Below are 6,548 nucleotides of genomic sequence, written 5' to 3'. Positions count from 1 at the left end.
CGCAGTGGTAGGTCAGCAGCCCACCCTTTGTGTGGGACCCAGCCCCACGTGAGTCAGCCTGCCTCACCAGCTCCCTGGCCCCCTCCCCCATTTCCTTGGTTTAGTTACGAATATCCCCCATCCCAGGCGGGTTACCTGGCTGAAGGGGAGAGGCTGAGCCTCAGGGAGGGCTGGGCCCCCGCGAGCCAGCAGACAGACAGACAGACAGACAGATGGGTCAGTGTCAGACAGGCTGGCGGTGGGCCAAGGCGAGGCCCGCGCGAAGCGAGCGGCAGCTGCAGCAGCAGGTGCTGAGTCAGCGTCAGGTCCAGTCCCACCCCCACTCCTGAGGGTGCGACCCTACCCTGGGGTCACCTTAATGCCCCCCACATTCGCAAACACACTGCCCTTTCAGCAGCTCTGCCTGTCTCCCTCTGTCCTCTGCGTTTCCATATATCTCTCCCTTTCCTCTTCCTTCTTCTCCCCTCCCCCCATTCTGGTTGAGCTGTAGAGTAGGAATTAAGCCTTTAAATAAATTTCAATCAATTAAACTGAAAGCTGGTTAGAGGAAGCAGAAGGGACCCACACCCCAGCTTCCTCTGGAGTCAAAGAGAGGTGGGAGAGAGCTTGCTTAGAGGGTCAGGGAGCTGGGGCCCTGGGACCCTCTTCCTTCCCTCCATCCTCCTTTCTTTCTCTCCTCTGATCCCGCCAAGTGTAGCAATGTTTCTGGGAACAGAGATGTCATGTTCCAAGATGAATGTCTCTCTCTCCAGAGCCTCAGCTCAAAGGCATCGTCACCAAACTGTTCTGCCGCCAGGGTTTTTACCTCCAGGCGAATCCCGATGGGAGCATCCAGGGCACCCCAGAGGACACCAGCTCTTTCAGTGAGAGGGGAATCCAGCTACTGGGTGGGAAGGGGGAGCTCAGGCATAGGAGATGACCGTCCTATTGTGGCTTCAGATTCTGTTGTTTTCAGTCTGGCTCTTTGACCCTGCAAAGGAAGAAGTAGAACTAGGACCATAATTGAGGGGGGGCTCAGATGGGGATTGGAGGCTTGGGGTACCGATACCCCTTCTCTCCACCCCCAGCCCACTTCAACCTGATCCCTGTGGGGCTCTGTGTAGTCACCATCCAGAGTGCCAAGCTGGGTCACTACGTGGCCATGAACGCTGAGGGGCTGCTCTACAGCTCGGTGAGACAAGGGGGCAGAGTGGCCTGGAGTCAGGGGACTCCCCTAGCTACAACCTTCCCAGCTACAGATATTTTGCAACTCAGGGATTCCTCTCCCTCCAGCTCTTGCCGACACCCTGTCCTCACTGCCCGCTCCCAAGCACCTCCTGTAGCCTCCCTCCAATCCCTTCTCCTCCAATAGCCTCCTAAATACCCCCAGGCTCTTAGAATGTCCAACTCTTTCAACCTTTTAGGACCCCTGTGTCTTCTCCAACCTCCTCTAGACCTCATTATTACTCACTTCCCCAGAGTCATTCAGGATGCTGGGGAAGGATTCAGGAACTCCTCCAAGCAGAAATTCCCTCCAGGTGCCCTGGATGGTGAGAGGTTGGGAGTAGAGCAGAGAGAAGTTATCTTCTTATCCCAGGCCCCCAGAAGTCTAGTTCCCGGCCCTCGGGGGGCCACCAGACTCTTCCTCATCCTCCCTTTCTCCCAGTTCCTGTGTGGACTCAGAAGTTGGCTCTGCCAGTCTCAAACATATGGATTATATCCTGCATTGTTCTTCCCAGGGCTCCCTTCTGTTCAGTGATGTGTCTTTTTGTGTTTCTGTCTGTGTGTGCCTTTCTGGGTCTTTGTCTCCTCAGCCACATTTCACAGCTGAGTGACGCTTTAAGGAGTGCGTCTTTGAGAATTACTATGTCCTGTACGCCTCTGCTCTCTATCGCCAGCGTCGTTCTGGCCGGGCCTGGTACAAGGAGGGCCGAGTCATGAAGGGAAATCGAGTCAAGAAGACCAAGGCAGCCACCCACTTTGTGCCCAAGTTCCTGGAGGGTGAGTATGGACCCCCAGGGAAGAGGTGGACCACATGGGACGGTATTGACCTTGACATGGACATTTAGTGACACACAGCTAAGGGGCTATAAGTGTTTTAAGAGGACACATGCTATGACAGATCAATCCAGGAAGGCTTTGGCCTTTGGAGGTTTGGGAAGCTCTCCTTCTGTGGGTTCCCAGCGGAGCAGTGTAGGGGAAGGGAGCCCTTCCGAATGATCACATGTGACAGTTTTTCCAAATGTTTAACTATTACATTACATAGCTTGCTGGTTTTCCAGCCCCCTATAGTAGTTACTTCCCTGCCTGCCACTCAGCCCCAAAGCCAAAACCACACATTTTATTCTTTGGGTAGCACAGCACCCCACTGCTAGGTACTAGTTTCCATATTGGTCAGCTTTTACTACCATAACAACCCCCCCAACTCATTCCCCAAATCGGTGGCTTATAACAAGAAACATTCCTTTTTGCTCTCAAGTCTGCAGGTCAGTTGCATCTCTGTTCCAACCTGTGGGTCAGGTCCTTGCCCCATGTCTTCCCACTCCTGGGCTCAGGCTAAAGGAACAGCTCTTGTTTAGGATATGTCATTCTCCTGGCAGAGGATCCAGGAAAAATAAACTTGCAATGCTTTTAAAGCTTCTGCTAAGCTATGACACATGTCCTATCTGCTCACATTCTGTTGGCTCAAGGAAGTTACATGGCCAAGCACAAAGCCAGTGATGTAGGGCAATACATTCTGAATCATTTTAAACAAGAATAGAGTCTCTCACAGATATCAAGGAGCTCTTGATACATTCTTATATAATCCTTTGTTAAGATGTGGATTGCCATATAGTCTACGATTTGTAGCTTATTTTCTTTCTTTTTTCTTTCTTTCTTTCTTTATTTGGCTGCGCCGGTCTTAGTTGCAGCATGCAGGATCTAGTTCCCTGACCAGGGATCGAACCCAGGCCTGCTGCACTGGGAGCGTGGAGTCTTAACCACTGAACCACCAGGGAAGTACCTGTAGCTTATTTTCAAGTTGTCTTTTTAAGAAAGAAAACTCTTAATTGTAATACAGAAAATGTATCATTCTTTTCTTTTAGAGTCAACATTTTTGTATCTTGTTTAAGAAATCTTTCCCTTCCCCAAAGTTCAAAAGATATTTCTATTAAAGTTTTCTATTAAAATTTTCAGGGGCGTATTTTTTTTTAAGAAGATGTTGGGGGTAGGAGTTTATTAATTAATTTATTTATTTTGGCTGTGTTGGGTCTTCGTTTCTGTGTGAGGGCTTTCTCTAGTTGAGGCAAGCGGGGGCCATCTTCACCGCGGTGCGCGGGCCTCTCACTGTCGCAGCCTCTCTTGTTGTGGAGCACAGGCTCCAGACGCGCAGGCTCAGTAGTTGTGGCTCACGGGCCTAGTTGCTCCGCGGCACGTGGGATCCTCCCAGACCAGGGATCGAACCCGTGTCCCCTGCATTAGCAGGCTGACTCTCAACCACTGTGCCACCAGGGAAGCCCCAGGGGCGTATTTTTAACATTTAACCATCTGCAGTTGATTTTTGCATATGGTGTAACGTAAGGATCCAATTTAATCTTTTCTTCCATATGGACTGCCATTTTTCCAGGCCTAATTTTTGAATTGATGTGACATACAAGCCATATCACATACCATAACATCATACATACGTGGTTCTGTTTATGGACTTTCTTTTTATTGGTCACCTACTTTATCACTGCATTGACCGTAATGAGCCATGGTATCTGGTTAAGAAAGGCTCCCCTCTCTTTTTTTTGTTGTTTTTTTGTGTTTCATCCAGGAGTGTTCTGGCTGTTTTCACCCTCTTACTCTTTTATGTCAAGTTTGGAGCCATTTCATCAAGTCCCAGGAAAATCTCTGTTGGGTACCAGTCTGTGCTCTTTACACGGCCAGCTCATTGAACCCTCACCACTGCCTGATGAAGGTCAGTGCTATTTTCCTCATACTACAGCTGAGCTGCACAGAGATGGACTGCTGGCACACAGCTGCAAAGCAGCAGCTCCTCTGCATGCCCCCAGCACCCAGCTCACCCAGGCAGCACAGTGGATACACTGATAAACCTGAGACCACAAAGCCTGGGTCATCTGCGGAGTCACTAGCAGTGCATGCTGTCACTTTGCTGAGGATCCCTGGTGACAGCAGAAACCATGCATGTTTCTAAGTTGACCATCTAAGTTTCTAAGTTGACCAACTAAGTCAGTTCATTCTCATTGACTGAAAAACAAAACAAAAAACAAACAGGAAACTGACCCCTGGAGATAGTTCATATTGAAAAAGAAGGCAGGCTGGCAGTGGGTCTCCATAATAGAGGGGAAGATGTGTGTGTGTGTATGTGTGTGTGCGTGCGTGTGTGTTGGTATTCACATCAGAGCAAATGACTAGTATCTGGATTGTCTCATCAATTCCATATTTCAGTTCTTGAAAGAGCAGGTAATCTTATTACTAAGAAGATTAAGTCACTCAAGTTCTCTATCCTCTTAGTTCATGGGAGTGCTATTTAAGACCCTTCATTTGCAAGGTTATTTTGAGCAAAATCTATGTAGAGCAAGTGGCCCTCCATACTGGGTCAGCAGCTTCAACGTCACTTGGCAGCTTGATAAAATGCAAATTCCTGGGCCCCACTCCAGTCCTACTGAGTCTTATCACAGGGTGTGAGGCCCAGTAACCTCTGTATCAACAAGAAACCCCCTCCAGGTGATTCTGGCGCTCCTGAAGGTTGAGGACCTCTGGTGTAGGGCATCCACCACAGCACCCAAAGCGGTCAATTTTCAGTGAATGCTAACAAGTTTGGTCAAAGGTCACAGAGCTAGTTCATGGAAAGCCTAGACCTTACTTGGTCTCTGGCCTTACTGAATAACTTTTTTCACCAACTGGAGTCTTATCTCCAAGGATCAAGAGCTGCAAGGTCAGATATTTGTATTAAATAGATCACCTGAAAATATTCAAGTTTAGGGCTTGGAAGAATAACAGAGGTGAGCCTTAGGCCTGTGAAGCACCATGGACAATTCTTAGCTTGTCATTTAAGACTCTTGTAGGTTGAGGCTGGGAGGCTGACCAAGTCCAATGTACACATGGCATTCTTAGAGATGCACATGTCTGTGTATACAGCCCCTCGAACATAGGAGTTGCTAAGGGTCCATTATCCGTGAGTGGGTTAAATCTTTACTGCAGTTGTCAGGCTGGCTTACATTGGGTTTTTTATATTACAGATAGCTTTGGGAACAGAAATCTTTATTATAACAACATTAAAGTAAACAAACAAAAAACCAAATCAATAATAGTCATATCTCTCTCAAAGAACTGTTCGTTTCTCACTTTCCATTGTTTAGCTCTTTGTAGACAAATCTTCATCTCATCCCATCCACAGTGAACTCCCAGTTTTGTGCTCTTCTTTTTCACTGACTTTATCATAAATATTTTCTGTGATGTTCCCTATTCTTCATAATTGTCATTGTGATGTGGCTGGAAAAGATTGCCTCAAACTGAGATGACGGGATTTAATTGTAGATATTTATCTGGCTACCACTATTTCCTAAGTAACTGTGTTGTGGCTACTTTTCTATAAGTCAAATTTTCTTCTTGTTGATGTTTTTCTTTAGATTAACTTCCTAGAAGTGGAATTACAGCAAAAGAGAGTATAAACATATCTGACTACTGGAGCGATAAGAAAGATGTTTCCCAAAAAAGCGACCATTTCTTTGTTAGTGGCAATGTATAAAAACACTTGTTTTATAAAAACTAGTCCTCAGCATTGGATGTCATTATTCAACTCCCCTCCGACTTTTTTTTTTTTTTGCCAGTTTAGTGAGCATGTAAGTTTACCCTGTTATTGTTGCAATTTTCCTTTTTGTAAATCCTATATCCCTTCTTCCTTCCAAAGACATCTGGTCAAACGGGCTTCAGAGAAAACTCATTTCAATTAGGGTGTACGTGTATGTGTGTGCATGCTGTGTAGCTATGGTTCTTTGTATCTGGATACATATAAGAGTCCGAGTATCTGACCGTCTCTGTGTGTGCATCCGCTTCCATGTTTATGCCTCAAAGAACAGACGTGTTGTGGAGTGTATATGTCTGGGGTTCTGCTGCGGACCTTGTTTCTGAGAATGTATTCCTTGGAGTATGCTCATGTGTATGTGTGAATAAATTGTAGCGTGGAATCGTGGAGGAGACGCAAGTAATGAAATCAAACACAGACCACTTGTGGCTTAACACAGTTCTCTCATCTGTACCTTCCCGCATAGCTCTGCTGACATAGGGAACCAATTAATGAATTCCAAATAACAGTGAAATGTTTAGAAGAGTTGCGACGATTTGGAAAAAAGTGGACAGATCCTACAAGCCTCTAGTTTTCATGCAGAAAATAAATAAAGCTTCAGTGGGCTGGGACTTTGAAAACCATTTATCAAATGAGTGATACTGGGCAGTGATACATACCACCAACAAAAACCCCCGCCCATGCCTCCATGCTCTGTTCTCTCAGTCTAAAATGAAGATCGGAGCAAAGGATGCTTGTGAAAGTTAAATAAGATGATGCTCATAGAAGGTGCTCA

At 46.6% G+C, this 6,548-nt stretch overlaps 1 pseudogene; it reads left to right on the top strand.

The window, feature by feature from the left end:
• Positions 1 to 736: 736 nt before the first annotated feature.
• LOC132511590 (fibroblast growth factor 11-like) lies at positions 737 to 5,714 on the top strand (annotated as a pseudogene).
• Positions 5,715 to 6,548: the final 834 nt, after the last annotated feature.

Source organism: Lagenorhynchus albirostris, chromosome 20 (assembly GCF_949774975.1).
Source record: "Lagenorhynchus albirostris chromosome 20, mLagAlb1.1, whole genome shotgun sequence".
NCBI lineage: Eukaryota > Metazoa > Chordata > Mammalia > Artiodactyla > Delphinidae > Lagenorhynchus > Lagenorhynchus albirostris.
The sequence above is the reverse complement of the archived record's forward strand: the minus strand, read 5'-3'. Positions and strand labels throughout refer to the sequence as shown.